Raw genomic sequence first — 25,614 nt, 5'->3', positions numbered from 1 at the left:
CCTGCCGAACAGCACCACAGTCCACGACTAAACTCTGCCGCATTACACCACACACACAAACGGACCCAGCCTGCAGGCAGATCGGTGAGACTAAATCCGATGGGCAGGGCCTGTACATTTATAGGAAATGACAGGCTTCAGATCGGCAGGCCCAATCCATTGGAGATGCCTGCAGAAATGACCAGCGGTTTTGGCCCATTGTGGAAGTCCACTCGTGGGGCCAGCTTTTCAAGAGTCACAGACACCATGCTAATGAAATGAATCACATGATCATTCCAACCAACAGATAACTCGCGCCAATACTCTGAGAATCAGCATTTTCACATAATCACTCTACACAAATCACAACCACGTGACCACTGTTTCCAGCCACTGCATCAACTGTCTCTGAGAATCAGATCCATACAAACCACTCCTCACATCTCCCAGCCTCTTGTCGGCAGCTGCTAGGTTAATGGCAAGAACTGGTGGTAGCGCTGCCTGCAAGCTGAGGGGAATGGTAGGAAGGGGAGACACAGTAAGAATGAGGGAGTAGGGAAGCAGTGGGCATACTCAGCTGCACGCAACCAGTGACTATGCACGACATCTCAATAAACAAACCATTTCATCTACTAAAACAAAAACGAGATTTTTCCAGTGGTTTTTTTTTCCAAATTTCCCTGCCATGTTTGAAATTCCCTGATATTCCTCGATTTCCAGAACTTGTGGCAACCCTGCTGAATGGAGTGGTGCAAGTTTTCATAGGAGAAAGTTGATATGCACAATTCATTCCAGACCTAGTAATGTACTTTCTGTATGGCATTCTGTGGTGAACAATGATGTAAGAGATGTAATATAGGCAAACTGGGATATACACATTCAGAATTTAATTTTAAACCTCTTCATGCCGTATAATGTGCCTTGTAGTGCCTGTCACCAGAACTGGATGAGCAACTCCAATTCACTCATCCAACTAAAAAACATTCTTCTTAAAATCTGCATCTCCTCAAGTAATCCTACTTGGTACAGACTAACAAGTGATACTCAAGAAACGTTAATCACAAAGATTTGGTAGATGAATTAAATTTCCTTGTGATTCTTCCAGGGAGACACACTGTGGCATTTGCTATTTCTAGAACTAATTACATGCAGCTGTTTCACTGTAAGTCATTCTGGACACACACTAGTTCATCTTTAACTCTTGAGACTGTTACCAGCGACTGGTTGCCATTTGTGTAATTGTGTGGTTTTTCCTAGTAACTGATGGCCAACTGTGTTGAAATGAGTTTCCCACTAACATATGAGAAATACTTTAATCAAACAATAATGGTTCTTGGTAAATATTTTTCCGCAATACACCACATTTGTTTGTGTTAAGGGTCAAATACCAGTCTGTGTGTCATACATTGATCCCATGCAAGATTTATAGCATTTTACTACAACTTCTGGTGGTGTGATCTACACGACAGCATCATCTGAGACTATCAAGCCTCTCCCTCTGCCCCCCCCCCCCCCCCACACACACACACACACACACACACACACACACACACACACACACACACACACACACACACACACACCCACCCTTCCTTTACTGATCACCTATTACATTAAAAAAATTATCACCCTCAATGTACTCTCCTTGGAATCAGCACAACACTCCCCCCTGTTCAAGGTAGTGATGAAAGTTTACTTCTGTCAGCTTGATCACAAACTTCATCACTTTTGCTTTCATTGCTTCAACACTGTCAAGTCTTGTCTCTTAAGTACCGATTTGACCTAACGAAATAAGAAGAAGTCATAGGGAGCCATGTCAAGCAATATGCTGGGCAGTCCACCAGACAAAGCAGAATGGGTTGGCACATTGTCTTTGTGGAGCTCCAGGACTTCCAGTTCCACAAATCCTATCTTCGTCTCATCACTTATTCACAATCAGCAGTCAGAACCTCAACATCATGATGTTGATTGACCGCCTGACCCTATAGAATGATTTTCAAGGATCAATTTACCAATTTTCTCAATGTTATTGTCCATTTCTGATGTTGAGGGTTGTTCAAGAGTGTGAATCATCATTGCTCATTTCATGTCACTCCTTGTATCTTTTAAATCAGTGGATAGCTTGTAACTGCGATAAACGTTAACTTCCGTACACTTCCTTCAATATGGCATGATCTTCTATATCAGTTTTTCCCAGTTTCAAAAGAAATTTGAAGTTAACTCATTGTGCTATCTGAACACTTTGCATTTTCCACCAAGGTGCTAATGCAAGGGCTTCAATCAATGATTGCCATAGTGAGATTGTGTGATGTATAACCTTTCCTGTCAGGTTGAGGGTGTGTGAAACAGTCAATGACAAACATGATCACACCTGCTACAGCGCACTCACTGTTGCCAGTAGCACAACCAGACAATGAGCATTTGGATGAGGCTATTAACAGGTGATGCTGCTGTGTAAGGCACAACACCAGAAAATGTGTTGTTTTACACACAACATTTGGCAACAACCGTTATTATTTGATTAAACTATTTGGCATCAATTTCTAGGAAACGCCATTTGATTACACAAATGGCAACTAGTCACAGGAAACAATCAAGAGTTAAATATATACAAGTGTGTGTCCAGAGTGACTATGTGCAACAATCATATAAAATCAGTTCCAGAAGGAACAAATGTCACAAAATCACTGGAAGAATCAAAAGGAAATTTAATTCATCCATCAAAGAGGTAGCTTATAAAATCATTTTATTTTATGTTTCGTATGTATTACTTTTTAGTCTGTCCAAAGTAAGATTAACAGAGAAGATAGAGATTTAAAGAAAAATGGAGCATTTTGTCATAGGCTTGTTTAGTAACTGGAAGAGTGAACTGGGGATGCTCATCCAATTCTGGCAGAAGGCACTGCAAAGGACACTGTACATCACAGGGAGGTTTACTTTTAAGTTCCATATGAGCACATCTTAAGAAGAAACAGCAGCAGTATATGCGGTTGGTAAAGTATAAGAAATTTAAGCTCATACCAAGGCTCACCATAGTTATTCTTCACACACACTATTAGCAAATGAAATACGGAAATGAGTAAATGATAGTTGTGCAGTAAGGACCCTCTGCCACACACTGGCTAATGGATTAGATACAGACGTAGACACATCACCATCAAAATGTATAAGAATGCTGTAGTTTACTACAGCAAGCAGAGGAACTTCTCTGATAGGCACCACAAATTACTACACACATGTAATAAAGGAGTCACAATGGTTTCTTTCAGTTTCAGCATTTAGTTTTTATGCAATTGAAAATATATTTTTGGCATTCTGTGAAAAATGCTTCCCCACATAAATGAATGTGACAAAACTGTTTCAAATGTGACTTCTGTCAAATTCTACAACACAAGTGTAATGCAGCAAAATTTGTAATATAGTATTCAATATCCCATAATTGTTAAACAAGTGTAAGATGAAATTTAAATAACTGCCTACACATTGTATGAAACTTGTTACAGGACGATATATAATGTGTTGCCTTCACCTGCCATTAGTCACCATCTCTCCCTCTTGCTCTTCTCTCTAGCTCCTCCTCTTGTCCCCTCTCCGCATTAGCATGGCGAGTCATGACAGCACAATTACGATGTTGTATTCACACATAACTGTTGGGGAAATATTCCTTCACATCTTTACCATGTTGAAGAAGAGAGTTTAGGGAAGAAGAGAATTTAGGAACTCCTTGGAAAGTAACAGATGCCTAGGTATTTTACCCATGTATACAGCAAAAGGACCAAAATGCTTCTAATTTTGTTGCTTTAAGTTTATCAAAATACATTCTTACATGGGAAATGGGTTAATGAAAAAGTGAGGAAGGGTATAATCTGACTTATTTACCTTATGTTTCTGGTGACTTTCATTCTACATCCAGTCTGTTTCTCCAATTTCACCGTAGCCCTCACTTCACATCAACTAAATCTTTTAGGTCCCTTTTCTTGAAAAGGGAGCAGTGTCCAATATGGTGCCCTTCTGCATGAATGCAATAATCTGAAATTAATATAAGAATTAAGCAATGACAGTGTGTGCTTTGCATGTTGTTGGCACAGTTAACATATTTGTCATTTTCAAAGACAGTCAAAGAAGGAACAGCATATCATTTATAAAGAGAAGCATATAATAGCAAAAGCAATGTATATTTTTGAATGTTGATGAAGTGTAAGCACTATCAGTCTGTTAGATCAAGTCATTACAAAATCATCTTAACATAAAAACACAGCACAATCACTCTGGAAGGAGATGATCACAGCTGCTGCTAATTGTGGGTTCAAGGAGACTAAACATCTGAAGTCGTCCAGCTCCTACTCACTCTGCACGATGGAATCAGTATACGCAACTGTGTGCATCTAGAGTAAATTCCATGTGCAAATGTGAGAAAGATTTCCAAGTGTTTGCATAACATGTATCTTAGATGAGTCATTCAGGCTGGCAAGCACACTGACTCATCAAACTGCTGGGCAGACTCGAACCCAGGCTGGCATGTCTCCCTGTCTTGGAAGCGGGTGCTTTAATAACCATAGTTGGCCAGGTGGGTGAGATCTAAGTTCAAAAAAAATGGTTCAAATGGCTCTGAGCACTATGGGACTTAACATCTATGGTCATCAGTCCCCTAGAACTTAGAACTACTTAAACCTAACTAACCTAAGGACATCACGTAACAACCAGTCATCACGAGGCAGAGAAAATCCCTGACCCCGCCGGGAATCGAACCCAGGAACCCGGGCGAGAGCGCTACCGCACGACCATGAGCTGCGGACTGAGATTTAAGTAGCAGAAGATTTTAGTATCAGTGTAATCTTGGCAATTCTGAATCTTCTGATGGCATATGACATATGATAATTGTTGAAAGTGAAACATTGAATTTTATGCAACAAGTTAGGCAAGAACTCAGTATTACAGTGAGGCTTCCAAAATGCAGTCATCACATAGTATTCAAAACATGCTCTGTACATATAAATTACAATCATCATCTTTATGAAGTCTTTAGACCTCTTTCATTGTGTCTTGTCTTAGGAAACTTCTAGGTTTACATTATTATTTATAGTTGTGGATCCTTTTTCAATGCATTAACAACAGGCTTCTTCCAGAAACCTCAAGGTCTTTTGCACTGTACATGCAAATTAATTTCAGATCTCTTAATACAGAGAACTGATGGGCATGCCTATCCTATTACATCATATCAATGTTAGCAGCATAGGAACAAAGAAAATAAAATAAAGAACAAAGTATATCTTACAATAAATGCGCAACAGCAGCTAACAAACTGCTCATATGTGCCTCATAAGAATGAAGCATCTGTAGAGTGTTGAAAGTATAAAGTAGTAAATATACAAATAGCATATACTATGAGGACAAAAATCTCAAGCAAACCTTAGAAAATTTATTTGTGAAGCCAGCTCATGAAAGAAGAATGTATGAAGGCATGCACAATGTGTCAACATAAAAAAAAGGCCTATCAGAATGATCTAATGGAGATAATTTATAGAGTTCAAATAAGACACTATTTTAGCTCCCTTACAAGTTCTGGCATTCTGAAAGATGAGTAACACAATTTCCATGTACCCTAATCAACCATTAACAATGTTATTTCAGGGCGTATATGTGAGCAAGAAAAAATAAATTCCCGAATATTTCAAGGATTACCGGTTAAGAAAGCGTTTTTCTTCATGTGAAAATACACTTCTTCCATGGTGAAAAATACACTTTTTCCATGACAAGTAACAGTATACTTTCCCTCATAGATATTAAAGTATCAATCCTTTGAATGGTAAAGGTTTTAAAACACCAGTGTAGAACATCCTGGCACTTACGAAATGAAAAAACTCAGCAAAAAGAAGTTTTGGAAAGATCTTCGATGTGCAGCAATATTTACACTGCATATTTTTGTATTCATATTACGAAAGTATATGATTCGAACTCCAAACACAGAACGTTAGTTTCTGAAGCACTGAAATCAAGAGTCAAATGCGCCTTTGTAAGCCAATCAGTCTGGCAGCAGTAGCCGACCGAGACAGATACGGCACCAGGGAAGTAATTGCTTCTGTGACATTTACGAGTTCCTAACCAGGAGCGAATTTTATTATATCATCTGTGTGCTTTAATAGTTTAGTTTCTTGAATTGCTGCATGTAAATTTAATATCTAACAGCCACTGTTTTCGCATTTTCGTTTGCATCTGAAAGTAAATAGATTTTGTGACATACTACAAGTTCGTAATCAGGGGCGAATTATTTAGTTTCATCCGAGTGCTTTGGTAGTTAGGTTTTTGAATATCTGCATATTATTAGACACAGTTCCTGCATTTTCGTCAGGGTCTACAGTAGAGTTCTGCAGCACATGCCGATAGTCTGTTTATCTGCATAGTTTAGTTTTCCACGATCTTTAGTACAGACAGGGACTGCAATTGTTGTGTTCGGATGCGAGCCAAGTTGGTGACACATCGCTCTCAGCTTCAGGCTGTGATGGCTTCGGTTACACAGCTTGCGGCTGCAATGGATGGGCACCACTTTTGTGGGCCGGCTGTGGGGTGAAGCAGGCGGTGAAAGACTTTCCAGGTGGCCACACCTAAGGCCTCCCCGGTTTGTCTGTTGCTGAGCCAGATGCTGTCACCTGTCCTATTTCAGAGGAAACCACTCAGCCTGCAAGATTCGGGCAATCACAGAGGGTGGGATTATTGGTAGTTGGAAGCTCCAACATTAGGCGCGTTTTGGGGCCCCTTAGGGACTTGGCTGACAAGACCAGTAAGAAAACCAATGTGCACTCTGTGTGGAGTCATTCCAGATGTGGAAAGGGTCCTCACAGATGCCAAGAAGAGCACAGGGTGCAGCGAACTGCAGGCAGTTGCTCACGTCGGTACCAATGATGTGTCACTTTGGATCAGAAAAGATTCTCTCTGGTTTCAAGTGGCTAACAGACGTGGTAAAGACTGCCAGTCTTGCTTGCAAGATGAAAGCAGAGCTGACCATTTGCAGCATAGTCGACAGGATCGATTGCGGAGCTCTGGTACAGAGCCAAGTGGATGGTCTGAATCAGAGGCTCAGATGGTTCTGCGACCATGTAGGCTGCAGATTCCTTGACTTGCACCAAAGGGTGGTTGGATTTCAGGTTCCGCTGAATAGGTCAGGTGTCCACTATACACAGGAGGCGTCTATGTGGGTAGCAGGGGCTGTGTGGCATGGACTGGGCAGTTTTTTAGGTTAGAGGGTCTCAGAAAACACAAAAACAGCTTCAGTCACAAAGGGTGCAGGCTGAACACAGAAAGAACACAGATACAGGAACCATTGGTATAACAGTTGTAAATTGTCGTAGCTGTGTTGGGAAAGTAAACCACTGATGCTCAAATCGTTATAGGGACTGAAAGCTGGCTAAAACCAGATATAAGCTCTGCCGAAATTTTTGTGAAGAACCTAACGGTGTTCCAAAAGGATAGGCTAAACAAGGTTGGCGGTGGCGTGTTTGTTGCTGTTAGAAGTAGTTTAACTTGTTGCGAAATTGAAGCAGATACTTTCTTGAGTTAGTATGGGCAGAGATCATTGTTGGCAACTGGAATAAAATAATAATTGGATCCTTTTACTAACCTTCCAATTCAGATGATACAGTTGCTGAAAGGTTCAAAGAAAACTTGAGTTTGATTTCAAACACGAACCTGAGTCATACGAAAATAGTTGGCGGTGACTTTAATTTACCCTCGATATGTTAGCGAAAATACATGTTTAATTCTGGAGGTACACATAAAATATCATCCAAAATTGTGCTAAACACATTCTCTAAAAATTATTTCGAGCAGTCAGTTCATGAGCCCACGTGAATAGTAAACGGTTGTGAAAACACACTTGACCTCTTATTAACTCGGGATTATTTGTTGCTAACTAGCATCAAAACCGATGCAGGGATTAATGAACACAGGGTTGTCATAGCGAGAGTGAATATTTTAATCCCCAAATCCTTGAAAAATAATCAAAAAATATACCTATTCAAAAAGTCAGATAATTCACTTGATGCTTTCCTGAGAGACAATCTCCACTCATTCCAAATTAATAATATAAGTGTAGACCAGATGTGGCTTAGATTCAAAGACATAGTATAGGCAGCAATTGAAAGATTTATACCAAATAAATTAACAAACGACGAAGCTGATCCTTTTTGGTACACAAAACGAGTTAGAACACTGTTGCAGAAACAATGAAACAAACGTGCCAAATTTAAACAGATGCAAAATCCCTATGATTGGCGATCTTTTACAGAAGCTCGAAATTTAGCACAGACTTCAATACGAGATGCTTATAACAGTTCTTACAATGGAACTGTCTCCAAACCTGGCAGAAAATTCAAAGAGATTCTGGTTGTACGTGAAGTACGTTAGCGGCAAGAAACAATCAATGCCTTCTCTGTGCGATAGCAATGGAGATACTATCTAAGACAGTGCTGCCAAAGCAGAGTTACTAAACACAGTCTTCCAAAATGCCTTCATGAAATAAGATGAAGTAAATATTCCAGAATTCGAATCGAGAACAGCTGCCAACATGAGTAACATAAATCACTTAATAGAAGCAAGTCTTCTGGTCCAGAATGAATACCAATTAGGTTCCTTTCAGAGTATGCTGATGCATTAGCTCCATACGTAACAATTGTATACAACCATTCGCTCGACAAAAGATTCGTACCCAAAGACTGGAAAGTTGCACAGGTCACACCAGTATTCAAGCAAGGTAGTAGGAGTAATCCACTAAATTACAGGCCCATATCGTCAACGTCGATATGCAGCAGAATTTTAGAACGTATATTGTGTTAGAACGTTATGAATTACCTCGAAGAAAATGGTATATTGACACAGTCAACATGGGTTTAGAAAACATCGTTCCTGTGAAACACAACTAGTTCTTTATTCACATGGAGTGCTGAGTGGTATTGACAAGGGATTTAAGATCGATTCCGTATTTCTGGAAGGCTTTTGACACTGTACCACACAAGCAGTTTGTAGTGGAATTGCATGCTTATGGAATATCGTCTCAGTTATGTGACTGGATTTTTGATTTCCTGTCGGAGAGGTCACAGTTCGTAGCAATCGATGGAAAGTCATCGAATAAAACAGGAGTGAATTCTGGCATTCCCCAAGGTAGTGTTATAGGCCCTTTGCTGTTCCTTATCTATATAAACAATTTGGGAGACAATCTGAGCAGCTGTCTTCGGTTGTTTGCAGATGACACTGTTGCTTATCGACTAACAAGTCATCGTAAGATCAAAACAAACTGCAAAACGATTTAGAAAAGATACCTGAATGGTGTGAAAAGTGGCAGTTGACCCTAAATAACGAAAAGTGTGAGCTCATCCACATGAGTGCTGAAAGGAACTTGTTAATCTTTGGTTACACAATAAATCAGTCTAATCTAAAAGCCGTAAATTCAACTAAATACCTAGGTATTACAATTACGAACAACTTAAATTGGAAGAAACACATAGAAAATGTTGTGGGGGAGGCTAACTAAACACTGCATTTTATTGATAGGACACTTACAAAATGTAACAGACCTACTAAGGAGACTGCCTACACTACACTTGTGCGTCCTCTTTTAGAATACTGCTGCGCGGTGTCAGATCCTTATCAGATAGGACTGACGGAGCACACTGAAAAAGTTCAAAGAAGGGCAGCACATTTTGTATTATCGTGAAGTATGGGACAGAGTGTCACTGAAATGATACAGTATTTGGGCTGGACATCATTAAAAGAAAGGTGTTTTTCGTTGCGACAGAATCTTCTCACGGAATCCCAATCACCAACTTTCACCTCCAAATGCAAAAAAATTTTGCTGACACCGACCTACATAGGGAGGAACTATCACCACAATAAAATAAGGGAAATCAGAGCTAGTACGGAAAGATACAGGTGTTCATTCTTTCTGTGTGCTATACAAGATTGGAACAACAGAGAATTGTGAAGGTGGTTCGATGAACCCTCTGCCAGGCACTTAAATGTGATTCGCAGAGTGTCGATGTAGATGCAGATCAATAATATCTCATGTCACGTGATCGCACCAGCCAATGACAGGCAACAGATGTTCAGAGCATACAACACGTGATCTAGTCAGCCAATAGCAACATCATTGTTACATAGCGTGAACAACAAATAGAAAAAGTTAATGGTTTAAGTTAATGTACATAGTGTAGCTACAAGAAAAGCTAAGCTTTCACATATAATATTATGTCTTTTTGTGTGTGTTACACTTTAAGATACATCACCCAAATGTGCCAGTAAAATTTTAAATAATGATATTGATGTCTGCTGTTTTGAGCGTGAAATTCTTCTAAGTGGCCGGTCCTCAGTGTGTTAAGTTTTAGATAAAAGTCACACACTCTGCGATTTAAGAAATTCATTGCACATTCTCACACGCATCATAGCTCATCTTCTGTAAAAGGAAAATTACTTTGAAAGTAACACTTTACACAGCATCACTCACAGTATTTTCCAGCAACCTGTTAGAAATAGTTTCGTTTCGGCAGTTGCCACAGAGCACCAGAAAACAGGCGTTACTGAGCTTGGGTGGCTGCAGTGAGAGATCTTACACGACATCGCAAAAGGAATAGATCATCAGAGGATACTGGAGCATCAGAATTTCGTAAACCATACTAAAATGCGTAATTAGCTTAAAGTACACATTCATATGTCTGGGTTCACAATGAAGTGGGCCAAACCTGATATTAAGCTTTACATTGCTGTTTTCGGGATGCAAATTTTCTTTGAGTGCCAGTACTCTACTATATCAATGCCATACATGCCAGAAGATGAAAAAGTGCACTTGAAATTCAGTGAACAGTTTAAACTAACCAATAGTGTGGAATGAAAGACTTCATTTCTAATAAATTCACTGCCTCAACAGAAAAGATCAATAAAAGCCACTTTATTTTTTTTAGTAAACCGACAAAAATTACTTCACTGTTCTGCAAGGCGACTAATACTCAACTGCCAAAGACATGGAAACAAAACTGTAACTAATAACATATTTTAGCCTTCCATAATTATGTGAATGTATTTTAGTCACTTGACAGCTCCCAGCCACACAAACCTGTTTTGTTTTCATTTGACATGAGAAATGTAAACGAAGAGGAAAAGCAAAATCACTAAACGTAAACACGGCCCATGTGTAGACTAACCCCTTCCCTACTACAACCCAGACTGCTCCACGTATGAGCGAATCTGGCAGCTTGGCCGCACCAGAACAATTTTTCCAGGCAGCATCTGGATACTTGTTACCATTGCTGATACAGTTAACAGCCACACTTCAAACAGTCGGAAGCGGGAGAAGATACTGCCTATACGCAACTCACCTGCTCATGCGCATGAGCCTGCAGGCAACTGCTCATACGAACTTTATGTATACGGCTGTGATGTCGCGCTCATCAGCAGCAGTTTATTGTTGTTAAGTATTCCGCAGTCTTTGTCCTAAAGCCTTTGACACATTTTGCTATTTATCAGTTCCTACCAGTCAAAATTACAAAAATTTAACTGAAGACTAAAACAATGAAAAATTTACAAAATTCTAAAAAATTCCAGGGTTTTTCCCAGTTTTCTCCTGGATGAAAATATGCCCGGGTTTTTCCCGGAGCGTATACACCCTGTATTTTGATACAGAAAGATCAGGGAAACACGCAAGGAATGCACGACTCATGTCAACTGTTCAAAGCAGACAAACAAAACCTATTTTGAATCTTCATAGCAAATCAAATACTTATGTCAATGAAAGAATTATCCATTAAGAGACCAAAAGACATTTTCATGATCCTGTTGACTTCTGTAAACCACCAACTGCATACACAAATGTGCGACATTGTTCAGGGTGGTGCATGTGTTATTGCAATTTGCTTGTGGAGCAGCAGAAGGTTCTATGGAATGATTAGTAATGATACATTTGTGCCTGGAAAGTAGTACTTATGTGAGATGTTGGAGCAACAGAAAAATTTGGAGGACTCGGTATGGTAGCCTTGGGCCGATTTCTTTTTGGTTTGCACCTTCACCATTATATTTTAGCTGGTGGAAAAATAAAAATGAAGGTGTTTATATACATTTTAAACAGCAGTATGCTCCCCACAATGATCCGTCAGTATCACTGCATCTCAGTTCTAAGGAATACTGTGGATTTGCAGTACCTGTCTGCCAAAACAGTTTGAGACAAATGTCAGTGAAATACACTAAAGAGGAGTATAACACAGCACATAAAATAAAGGTAACAGAAGTTGTAATACTATGTGTTCCCACATAGAAGCACCGAACATAGTATCACCAATATTCAGACGAGCTAAAAAGGAAGAAACTGGTATAAAGAGCTAAAACAATAAAGCACATGGATGTCACTGGCTGACTGCGGCTGACTGCAAGAATAAAAGAGCAGGAGCCAGATACTCTGCAACACACTAAAACATCCAGCCTAAAAGCTTAGCCAGGAGTCCAGACATCACAAAACTTTGTCTCATCATCAGCTAAAATAGAGGGCAGATTCCCACCAATATTTGCTTCTTCCCTTGTGTCACAGTAGAATCTGTTAGAATATGGTGTACAGAGATTTGCATGCCACAAGCATCACAAAACGCGATATCTTCTCGGCGTAGTAAAAAGTCATGTGTAAGAGGGAAGGGCCCAATTTAAAGACGTGTGAAGGGCACTTCATCCCGTGTAAGCAACTGGCAGGATGAATGCCACTGCCAGACAGCTGACTTCACCAACTGTAGCTTATTGTCTGTTACTGCCAGGCAAGCCTCATCCCACAACAGCAGAAACTACTTGTGTAGCACAGAAATGATAGCCTGCGGGGGAAAAGGGCAACGTGCCATATCATGTCCTCTGCAGGTCTCCTTGGCAGCCCAATCTGCCTCTTCATTACACCCATATCCCTACATGACATGGCATCCAGCAGAATGACACCTGCTTTCCCTGCCGTTGGAGCAAGTATAGTTGATCATGTATCAGTTAGGCCAGCTTCTCAGCTGGGTACAGGTTCCTTAAGAATTGTAAGGCACTTAAGGGAATCTGAGCAGATGAGAAACCTTTTGCCCTGAATACATCGCATCTGCTCCAGTGCCTTCAGGACTCTGTGGAGCTCCACTGAGAAAATGGTATATGTTACGAAGGCGAATCCTAGTGACACGGTTGGGGAACACAACAGAGCAGCCAATGTAATTCTCTTGTTTGGAGCCATCTGTGTACACTACTGTGAAATCGTGATGCATATCTAAAACGTTAAAAAAACTGAGTGAAATGTAAAATCTGGTGTACTATCTTTCTTCAAATTGGTCAAGTATAAAATAAATCTGTGCCTCCTGAGGAGCCAAGGTGGAAATCTGCTACAACCTCTATGCGAAATATTGAGACCCTTCACACCCATCTCTATAAGGCAACCCTGTGCGTGAATACCATAGGGCCTTATTGTCCATTGCTGGTTACGAAAAAGCCTTTGCAATGGAGGCTGAGAATTGGTACAGTATTTGGGTGTGTATGGTGTGAACAGTGTTTGATATGCCTGGCACCCCATAAAGTAGCCATTGCCTGATGGGAAGTGGCAGTTCACCAGCCTCTCCATAGAGGTTTGGTATGGGGCTTGTTCTGAATGCCCCAATGGCCAACTGAATCCCTTCAGGACACACCACGTCCAACATCTTTAAATAAGAGGGTCTCGCAAACCCATACACTGCCCATCCTTAATCTAGCCCATATCACACAAATGATCGGTGAAACTGTAGCAGCCAAGTCCTGTCTGCTCCCCATGTACTGTGGCTGAGTCATTTTAAAATACAGCTCTAAGGGACTATTTTTTCTGTTCCTTAAGATGTGTCAACCACGTAAGTTTGCAGTCAAATATGAGGCCCAGAAACCCCACTGTGTGTGTAATTTAAGAACAGAGTCCTTCATTCCCAACTCAAAGTTAAAAATGACTGAGAACAGTCAAAAAGAACCCACACAGATTTCTTGGATGAAAACTTAAAAACGCTCTTCTGTGCCCATTCATCCAAACATTGAAGAGTTAGTTGCAACTGTTGTGTTGTCGTTGAAGGGCTTGAAGAAGAGCAAAACACAGAAGTTTACCACAAACAAAGAACACTGGACAGAAGTTTTCACTACTGGCATACTGCTATTAGCAGCTACAGCAAAGACAGTCACACTTAAAGCACTACCTTGATGGACACCGTTCTCCTGCTCAAAGCGATCGGACAGGATGTCATGACTCAATGTCGAAAATACTGTGGCAAGAGAAAGGACTGAATAAAAATGGGAAGACAACTATGAAAACCCCATTCACAAATCTACTCGAGCATTAGATGTCTCCAAATAGTATCATAGGCCTTCTCAATGTCAAAAAATATACTTAGAAGGTGATGCTGGCACATGAAACCCTGTTGTGTAGCCACCTCCAGGAGGGCCAGGTTATCAAAGGTGGAGAGATACCTCCTGAACCCACACTAAAAGCGATTAAGGAGTTGCCTCGATTCTAAGATCCAGATGAGGCAGTGGTTGACCAACACTACGGTAACTACTTGGGCAGGTATGGTCTTTCCCGGGTTTTGAAAGAGGAATTAATATTGCCTCAGGCCACAAGTCGGAAAAGTGAACAGATGCCCAAATTGCATTAAAGTGCAAGGAGCATATCTTTGTTTCACTTTGGGAGGTACAGTAGCATACTGTAATGTACTGTCATTACCAGGGGATGTCATAAGCTGCAGGCAATGCAGAATCCATATCCCACATTGAAAATGCGCAGTTGTAATCTTCATCAGTGGTGGACCGGAAGCTCCTCTAGGCAACCGCTCTATGATGCTGGAAACCTGGATCCTGACTGGTGGTGGCAAAATAGGCCACCACAGTTTGGGCAACATCTCGTGGACTGGTTTCAAGAGTGCTGTTCCCCATTACAGCAGCCATGGGGCACCTTGCCCCCCTCCCAGAAATTCTCCTGATGGTTTCCCATACAACAAAGGTCACTGTGGAATGATTAATGGTGTTCAGGAACTGTTGCCACGATCTCTCCTTGCTCTCTTGAATAATCCAGCAACATTTCACCCTTGCCAGGCTGCAAGATTCTCTTCAGTTGGCTGGCACTTGAACAGAGCCACATGCTAGTCCTGACTGCAGAGCGGGATTTGTCACTCCACCAAGGGGCAGGCTGCCGCTTCAATTGTCCTGTGGACTGAGAATTGGATGCTGCAGCAGCATGGTGGATCCTTTTGGTAATATGATCCACCCATTCTTCAACATTGACTTTATGTTCATACTGGACTAGCTGCCTGTAAAGTGTCCAGCCTGCTCTACTGAGCACCAAATGTGGCAGTTTCCTTTCACGTTCCACACTATCTGGCAGGTGAATTAAGATCCAGAAGTGACCACTTCCAATCAAGTCATTGATCACTTCGCATTGCGTCATGTGAGAAAGTGCTAGGGAGCAAACAGAGACTGGCGACAGAGAACAACTCGGCTGCAGTGCTGAAGTGCGGGCTCTATCCCATATTTAGCAAATACACATGACAATATGACAAGCCTCTCAATTGCTCTACCCCTGAGACAGATAGTTGCGCAGCCCCAACGCCCACTGTGTACATTACAATCACCAACAAGGGATGAAGGGGTGGGAGGAGTTGTGCAAGAAGATCGTTTAGAGCCTCTTTGCCGAGCACATCAAGTGGCAGCAGGTAAAGGAAACACACTGTCAATGGATAGTACACATGCACTGATATGGCAACTGACTGTCAATTCGTTGAAAGTGAGAAGCGAGGAATGGTAGTCTGTACTGGTAAAAATACGTACTCTGCTTCGAGCTCGCTCTCCACTCAGGTCATTCTTTTATGGAGTACATAGCCCCGTAGCTCAGATGTGTACAACTGATTGGTCACCTGGACACACACACACACACACACACACACACACACACACACACACACACACACACACACACACAGTGGTTTATGCAGAGATAGTAGACAAAGTTTCACCACATCTATATCTACACTCTACATTTATACTCCGCAAGCCACCCAATGGTGTGTGGCGGAGGGCACTTTACGTGCCACTGTCATTACCTCCATTTCCTGTTCCAATCGCATATGGTTCGCGGGAAGAACGACTGCCGGAAAGCCTCTATGCGCACTCGAATCTCTCTAATTTTACATTCGTGATCGCCTAGGGAGGTATAAGTAGGGGGAAGAAATATATTCGATACCTTATCCAGAAATGCACCCTCTCGAATCCTGGACAGCAAGCTACACCACGATGCAAAGCGCCTCTCTTGCAGAGTCTGCAACTTGAGTTTGCTAAACATCTCCGTAACGCTATCACGCTTACCAAATAACCCTGTGACGAAATGCGCCGCTCTTCTCTATCTCCTCTGTCAACTCGACCTGGTATGGATCCCACACTGATGAGCAATAGTTAAGTATAGGTCGAATGAGTGTTTTGTAAGCCACCTCCTTTGTTGATGGACTACGTGCGTCCTCACCTTCATCCTGTCTCTCTGCCGTGGTGGGAGACTGCAGAGGGTAGAGGTTCAGTCGCGGGGTGATACGATTGCCCCACACATACCTCAGCTCTGGGAAAGTCAGATGAAGCATCAGGTAGAATCTCATTGATATGGTCCAAAGGTTTACTACTTGATTTTACCTGTTATTGCTGCTTTACAGTAGCTTTCTTAGGGGATATGCCTTGTTTTCATTTCCTGTACTTTGTGTTCCTCTAGAAAGATTCTGCAGTCCCTACTCCAAACAGGGTGGTTTCCAGAGCAGCTGACACATTTGGCAGGAGATGAGCAACCAACTCCACGAGCAGCCTTACTGCAGCTGCTACACGTCGCTTCTCCTTTACATCCTAAGGTTGTATGCCCAAAATGCTGGCATTTAAAACAGCTTATCAGGTTTGGGACATACAGCTGTATGTTTAGGCAAAGAAAGCCTGCCTTGATGTGCTCTGGTAGTTTTTGGGTACTGAAGGGAAGAATGGAAGAGTCAGATTTCACCAGGTCTCCATCCAACCTTTTCATAATGTTCTGAACATCAACAATTCCCTCCAGAGTCTACTCACTCTTCAGTTGTTTGATAGGTATAGCAACTAGGTCCCTACACGATACAGAACTTTTGCTGAAGTTCAAAGTGCTGTGGAACTCTCTGTTGAAGGCATATTCCCAGGCATTTAGCACTTTGTAGGTTAACAGCTTGTTGGGAACTGATGTTTCAACCAACACAGTCACATATCACAACCACTTTACAGATTTTAGAATCGCAACAATTCCTTTTAAGCCTTTCTGGATGCAGTAAGGCAAGATTTTATCGAAACTTCTTTCTTTTCTTTTTATAACTACACACACATTCTGATTACTGGCCTGAGTTCTGTTACTGTTGTGTACTGCTTTAATCTTGCATCTGCCCTCTTATTAGTTTGAGTGTTAGTACCTTCCAGAGGCCCACCCTTTCCACTGGGAGGAGGAAAAGAAAATTTTGAAGGATTCATTTCAGTTCCACAAGCAGTTCGGAAAATAAGAGTCCACTCTGACAGATCCCTGCAAGCCCCAGTAAGCCTTAACTGAGGTTAATGAAAGAAACAGTCAAGTTGGTAAACAACCATCATTTATGTGCTGTAACACAATGGTGTGCAAAATAAAGAGAACTTTTGTTCCAAGGTGCTGAGTGGCTATTCTCATGTCTGTAGGTAGTGGGAGTAAGTCGATTTTTTTCAAAGTTCTACCTGTTTGCATTACTGACCACACATATCTTACATACTTGTGTGGCTGCTCTACTTTGGTCTTATCAAATTCAGCATGTCCAAGTACTCCAATTTGCAGTCACTGACATACATCCACTAATACAGTTCACAGGTGCCTTAATGAAGGTTGTTTATCTGAGTTAACTTTCCACTGTCACTGAGACAGTCTGAAGTAATCAAGAAATTACTATTCAGAGGCAGTTATGTTCCCAGGCAAGTCTCAGCTTTCTCTATTGCAAGTACACTTGTCTGAAGAGAATCAGCTCATTTCCAACTAACCAATATCATTGGAAGTGATCAATGTGGAAATAAAGAGGCAATACGTATTTATGAGCATACATGCATGCACTGAAAGGGGTACTTCTTAGCTTTATTTCAAGAAGAGAGCCAGGAAAAATGAATTAAGAAAATGAACAGATTCCTTTAAACAATGGAAAACCCAGGATGTAATGTAACAATATTATGAAAAGGATAGTTGCTACTCACCATATCGTGGAGATGTTGAGTCACAGATATGCACCACAAAGAGACTGTTGAAAAATGAGATTTGTACCAGCAAGGCCTTTGTTGTAAACAAACAAACAAACACACACACACACACACACACACACACACACACACACACACACACACACACACACACACAGTGGAGAACAGTAAAGTGCTGCTTGTGGGAGCACGCAAGAACGGTGGCCATTCATGTGGACAGACAGCTTATTGGTTGTCATGCTCACGGACAATGCAGCACAGTGGTTGAAGCTTAGCTTCTACATCACATGATTGGTTTCGCAGGCAGCCCTGCCTTTGATTGGACAGGTGATGTTTGCGACCGGATTGGTCTATGTGGTGGTGGGAGGATGTACATGACAAGCAGTCCTCCTCAAAATATACCAAGAATCTCACTGAGGAATTCACAGTTCGTAATTACCCTTCCAACCTTGTACAAAAACAGATCTCCCATGCCGTATCTTTCCAGTTGCTCTCCGCCTTCCAAAGTTCCACCGCCTGGCCACAGAGAAGTATTCCCCTCACCTACAACTGGAGCAACTGAATTACATTCTCCCCAGGTTTTCCACTACCTCTCATCGTGCCCTGAAATGAGAACTATCCTACCAACTATCCTCCCCACCCCTCCCACAATTTTATTCCACCGCCCACCAAACCTACACATTATCCTTGTACATCCCTATACAACCGCTGCTCCTAGCCCCTTGCCTCCTGGTTCATATCCCTCTAATAGACCTAGATGCAAGATCTGTCCCACACATTCTCCCCCCACCACCACCACCACCACCACCACCACCAGCTACTCCAGTTCAGTCACAAACAGCACCCATAACATCGAAGGCAGGCCTACCTGTGAAACCAGTCATGTGATTTACGCTGCAACGACTGTGCTGTATTCTCCGTGGCCATGACAACCAACAAGCTACCTGCCCGCATGAATGGCCAATGACAAACTGTGGCATGAAACAACTGGACAGTCCTGTTTGTAAGCACACCACCCAACACTACGTTCTTGATTTCAAAGACTGCTTCAAAGCCTGTGCCATCTGGAACCTTCCCATCAACACCAGTTTTTCTGAATAGCCTAGGTGGGAATTCTCCCTGTAATCTAGCCTCCTTCCAGTAATCTTCCTGGCTTCAACCTTCATTAGTCATTGTCTTTATCCATCTAGCCCCTTCCCTGTTCCCATACCAGCACTACACAGCTCTCTACTCCACCTACACACCCAGTTTTCCTACTTTTCTCTTTTTACGCTACCCCCTCCCTCCCCCACACACTGTCTAACCTCTTGACAGAGAGAGAGAGAGAGAGAGAGAGAGAGAGAGAGAGAGAGAGAGCACATTTTGTCTTTTCGACAAAGACCTTGTTGGCCGAAAGCTCTTTTTCTGGCAGTCTTTTTGTTGTGCCTATCTGTGACTCAGCATGGTGAGTAGCAACTATTCTTTTCATAATAGAGGTTTCTTTAAAAGTAGATAATGAGCCAACTGAAGAGGGCCCAAAACTGCAGAAACTTCTAACAACTTTTTTCTCCCAGTAGCTGATACGAGGTGTATACAGAAACAAAGTTCCCCTGGTCATGAAAACAAAATTAGTACAGGTAAAGAAAAACTATTTATTGAGAAAATTAAATAAAAATCTTAAACTAGCTTCCTACTTAGCTCTCACCATTTTGTAGAGACAGTATGACACTGGTTTTTGTAGGTCTTCCTCACAGAATGTTGCTGCTTGTGTTGTGAACCATGTGGTAACTTATTATTTGACCTCATTATCGTTAAATTTTCTCGAACGACTCTGCACATGGCTGTTCTAGGTGTCAAGATTTGCTCCTTACTGGCGATGAACTGTGTTTTCATTTCACTGATTACTGTTTCGATTTAGGTGTATCTTGATTAGAAAATAATAATTGTCTTTGTTGTAGTGAGCCATAAAGTCACATGCACTATCCACATGGTGTTTTTCTGCATTGCTCTATAAGAGTTTCTGGCACACAACGAGCACACAGTTTTTAAAAGTTCAGTTTTTCAGAATGAATTTCATGAAGAAGTGGTCTTTAAATCTGTGTAAAGTTTTTAGAAGCATCAGCTACCGTAAACTTGCTGTTTTTCTTTACCAGTTTTTCAACAGCACGAACCAATTCATTAACCAAATATGGCCTCCCAATTCATTCATCATAACACACTTTAACACACCTTTCACTGAACTGTTACATCCAACTCCTTTCCATTGAATCACTCATTGCATCCTCTCTGCAAATTTCACAAATCTATTCATGAAAGCTAATTGGTTTAGTGTTCTTCACATTCAGAAAAACAATTGCAGGTCAAATACCACCAACATCGGGATGTCTCCATCACCTTCACCATTTTGAGCGAATGCTATACAGTAGAAACACCACACAACCAACTCTAGTTGTTATCTCCTTGTTGACACAAAGTAATCACCATGCACATGCCAAACTGCTATTTTAGAGCTGCTGTGGAAAAAACACTACACACATGAATGAAACTTAATTTGTGGACATCCCTCATTCAACTTCAACCTCCATCTAGGAAATAAGTTTTCAATGTTCTCAACACCCTTAAGTGGTTATGAAGAAATTAGTAGCAAATTGGTGACAAGTGATCAGCTGAACTTGTTAATATATTGAGTTATTGATATAATGAATCTTTTCCAGTAACATTCTCCAAAAGATACTTCAATATGCTGTTTTAATGGCATTTCACAAAAATGAGAAAACAGTAGTAAAGAATTTCTGAGCTATCTCGTTACTGCCAGTATTTTTGAGAAGACCAAGTACAATAGACGTTATGAACACAGAGTATGGAAAAACAGTCAGTAACAAACTGTACAGGATTATAAATGAAAAGACATTGCAGTTGTTCTACAGTATTTTGTAATATCCACAATTTTGTTCTTACCAATCATAACTACGAAATCATTCTAACAAGAAGTGATAGAAGAATCAGTCAACAAACAGTTTGGATTTCAAAAAGGACTGTGAACCAAACAGGCTATATTTACTTTGTCGTAAAACAAAAACACACACACACTTTTTGCACGGCACCTTTATTTTGAAATTTGTGACATAGCAAACAAAACTTGGCTCTGGTGCATATGTATTTATGCATTTGGAATGTGTCCTGATCACAGAATTAAAAAACTGTAGTGACAAAACTGTGTTTCCCATGAGGGGTTTCCACAGCATTCCTGAACAATGGTAATAACACATGGTGGAACGTTCCCTTGTTCAGATGCAGACTTGGATCCATCCTGGCATATCGCCAATGGTATCATCCACCTGCCCTTGTCCAAACTGCCCCACTCTTCAATGGCAATTCTGCGTAAGTCGCGCAGAGTATGTGGTCATTGTCAACATCAAAAAACGGCTCATATCCATCGCTCCTACCCATTTTAGATTGGGTTCAGGTCCAGGGAGCAGGCAGGACACTCCAGTCTGGTGAAGGAGTAAGTTTAGAAGAACAGTACGATGGCCCCATGAGTTATCATCCATCAAGATGAAATTGTGACCAAAATGTTGGCAATACGGTCCCACTATTGCCTGCAAAATCTTATCCCAAGTACCACAGAGCATTGAGATTGCCCTCAACAACCACGAGAGGTTTACAATGGCCGCATGAAATGCTACAATAGAACATCACTACTACACCAACTTGTTGCACATGTGGGGAGTCAGTGTTGGAGGTGTTCAATATCACCAGGTTGTCTGCAAAGATGTTGTCTGCGAATATCAGAGTACTAACACATCTGAGTTTCATTTGTAACCAATACTCACAGCCAATTCTGGGGCGTCCATTCTACATCATTTCCTGCCCATTGCAACGGAGTCCATGCTTTTGTGGTGTACACCTGGTACCCACTATGGTCACTGAGAAAGGAGATTTGCAACATGTAAACACCTCAAAGTTTGATGCGATACACGATGCCCTGTATCCTCTTTGAACACCAAATTCATTTCAGGGTTCCTGCGACTCTGAAGTCGAAGGTATCTATCATCCTGTGGCACCTGCCAAATGTGGATGACCTGTGCAGTTTAAGTCCTGAACACTTTCTGTCCATTGAAACTGATGGCATAGCTGCACCATGTTACTTTGACTCCAGTACACATGTCGAGCAACATCCCTAATCAACAAGCCTTCTGTGCTTAACACTGATGTGAACCCAATCATTTGTTGTAATTATCCTTCATGGCATGACGGATGATCACTCTACTGTTACACAGACATCACTCACGTGTCCCAACTAGTGCTTTACCTTCAATTGTAACACTGCAATCTATCAACGTGTGGCATTCCACCTGTATGCAGTGCTCACGAACATCAGGGTGACCTTCCGATTGATACAAGAACAGTCACAGTAGCAACACATCTGCAAAACTGTTGATGTTGGTACCAACATCAATAAATCTTAAATTACCACCACTGGGATGCTTTGACTTTCCTATGGATTTTTGATTGTGTGAACCATGGTACCCTTTTGCGAAAGTTAAAATATTGTGGAAAAGTAGACAGCAAGCTTATGGTTTCTATTTTATCCATAAGACAGAAAGTAATGTGTACGAGTTCCATGTCAAACTCAAAAACATGCAATCAGAATCTGAAGCAATCACACATTGTATTGCAATGCTTGTTTGATGGTTCTCTGTTTCTGATACACATTTCTCACTTGCAGTTTCATAAGATCCAAAACTTTTCATTTTGTAAATGATACAGTTATAGGAATAAAAAATAGTATCACACCCATTACTGAAAATGGCAGATAATTAAATATTTGATAATATCACTAGATGGTTCAAGGCAAATGGATTATCACTGGACTTTGACAAGACTCAGTCATACAGTTGAGTACTTCTCATAAAACTGCACAAGCTATCAAAATCGTGTTTCTGGAACAATGACATACACTAAGTAGAAAAAGCCGAGTTTTCAGGGCTATAGATCACGACCTTAAATGGAAAACCCACTGTCTAGAATTAATGATCCCCTTGGTTCAGCTGCATTTGCAGTATGCATAACTATTGTTACAAGTGATTTAAAATGTATCATTTGTTGTTAGTAGGGAGCTGGAAAATTAACATCTGCGTAAATGTGAATTCTGCTTTATAAGTGTGAATGTACCTAATAAATGCTACTTCACAGCAAATTTTAGCCAGATGAGCTATTTTATTGGAGGTAGTTGGAAATGGTTTTCTTTTCTGGATATAAATATAAAAAATATAACCAATTTTTCATTACTGATATTGCACATTATTTGGTGAAAGAAAGTTTATGCAAAATAAAAAGTGCACAAATGCAACAAAGTATCAGTATTCTCTATGCTCTGGTGCCACACCAAACTTGAGTGGTTGAATGGTCTGCATAAGATACACACTACATAATGCAATGTACGACTAAGCCACTGAACCTAGCACCTTAGAACAGAAAAATGTGGGCATTTGTCTTCTAGCTGAAGTTCAAAACTTTGTATAATGTGACAGTTTAGGTGGCAGATGTTTTCAACTATGGTCATGTCAAATACTGGTAGACATCAGGCCTGAACTAGTGATTACTCAGTAGCCATTCGAGAACGCTTTGTGTTGCGTGTTGCCGATAGTTTTCTTTTCTTATTTTGATAATTCTAGTTTATTTACACACCCTGTCAACTGTCCATTTATAGTATTCACACTCTGCACTATAGAGCCACATGAAAACAAAACCTGTCACTGGATTTCGACTACGCCAGAGGTTCTCTCCTAGGATGCGAATAGTTATTTTTGGTTCTACTTCTATGCTAAGTACCCTATTGGTTCTATCTGCAGCAACGTCAAGTATGGGCTACACAGCTATGAATACCCACGAAAGGTCTCAATCAGTAATCTGCAGATTTTGTAATTATCAAGTCAGGTGGAGAAAGAAAAATAATGTTGAGAAAACACTTAAATCAGACCAGCACTCTCTTGACCAGTGTGAAAACACTTCTGCTTCTCAACAGAAACAATTATTTGTTGTAAGCTTACACAGAGACAAAAGAAGAAAACAAAGACCATTTTGTGCAGAGTGAGGTGTTTCAGTGGTTAGCACACTGGACTCATTCAGGAGGATGAGGATTCAAACCCAAATCTGGCCACCCTGATTTACGTTTTCCACGATTTCCCTAAATTGCTTCAAGCAAATGCCGGGCTGGTGCCTTTGAAAGGGCATGGCCAATTTCCTTTCCCATCCTTCCCTAATCCGATGGGACCAATAACCTTCCAGTTCAGTTCAGTTTCCTTTCTCTTTCCCTTCCCCTTCCAGAGTCTCCAGGTCTCTTCCATGTATACAACCTTCTTTCACAATTCTTAAACCAAGTGTTAGCTACGATTATGCTCTGTGTGAAATTCTACCAGGCTGCTTGGTCTTTCATTCCTTTCCCCTAGTCCATATTCACGTATGACTTTTCCTTCTCTTCCTTTTCCTGCTATCTAATTCCAGTCCCCCATTGCAATTAAATTTTCATCTGCCATTACTATCTGAATAATTTCTTTTATCTCCTCACTCCCTTCATCAAATGCAGAGCTAGTTGGCATATAAATTTTACTACTGTGGTGGGTGTGGGCTTTGTTTCTATCTTGGCTTCAATAATGCATTCACTACGTTGTTCCTAGTAGCCCTATTCCTGCATTACCCCTATTCAATTTTTTATTTGCAACCCTGTATTCACCTAACCAGAAGTCCTGTTCCTCCTGCCACTGAATTTCACTAATTCCGTACAATGCCAGTTTTGTTTCTCCTGATAATGACATCCCTCTGAGTAGTCCCCACCTGGAGATCCAAATGGAGGACTATTTTACCTCAAAAATTTTACCCAAGAGGATGCCATCATCATCTAACAAAACAGTAGAGCTGCATGCCCTCGGGAAAAATTAAGACTGTTGTTTCCCCTTGCTTTCAGCCATTCACAGTACCAGCACACCAAAGTTGTTTTGGTTGATGTTGCAAGGCCAGTTCAGTCAATCATCCAGACTGTTGCCCCTGCAACTACTGAAAAAGGCTGCTGCCCCTCTTCAGAAACCACCCATCTGTATCGCTGAGACATGCAAGCCTCCCCACCAATGGCAAGTTACATGGTTCATGGTTACAAATACTAACTACGAGCACAGAAATGGAAGTACAATTGTTTTCAATGGTCAGCTTTTAAAGAAACCTTTTGCACATTGTGGACATGACCTGTTTCGGACCACTGCATCTACTAGATTCCAAACCTGTTTAGTGTGTGCCCTCCCCCAATGGTCCCAGTGAGTAGTACCAACTATTATTCTTGCCATGTTCAGGTCCATTACATTTCTTTAGGACCTTAGACATTCGTACATGTATCTTATTTTCTTC

General features: G+C 41.1%; 1 long non-coding RNA gene across 1 annotated transcript in view; it reads right to left on the bottom strand.

The window, feature by feature from the left end:
- LOC126469885 (uncharacterized) overlaps positions 1–25,614 on the bottom strand; it is a 102,974-nt gene that overhangs the window by 58,053 nt on the left and 19,307 nt on the right. Inside the window, exon 2 of the long non-coding RNA XR_007586090.1 lies at positions 3,859–4,008. This is a non-coding gene — a long non-coding RNA (uncharacterized LOC126469885). The remainder of the gene's footprint in view (positions 1–3,858; positions 4,009–25,614) is intronic.

This window comes from Schistocerca serialis, chromosome 3 (assembly GCF_023864345.2).
Source record: "Schistocerca serialis cubense isolate TAMUIC-IGC-003099 chromosome 3, iqSchSeri2.2, whole genome shotgun sequence".
NCBI lineage: Eukaryota > Metazoa > Arthropoda > Insecta > Orthoptera > Acrididae > Schistocerca > Schistocerca serialis.
This window is presented reverse-complemented; position numbering and strand designations above follow the sequence as displayed.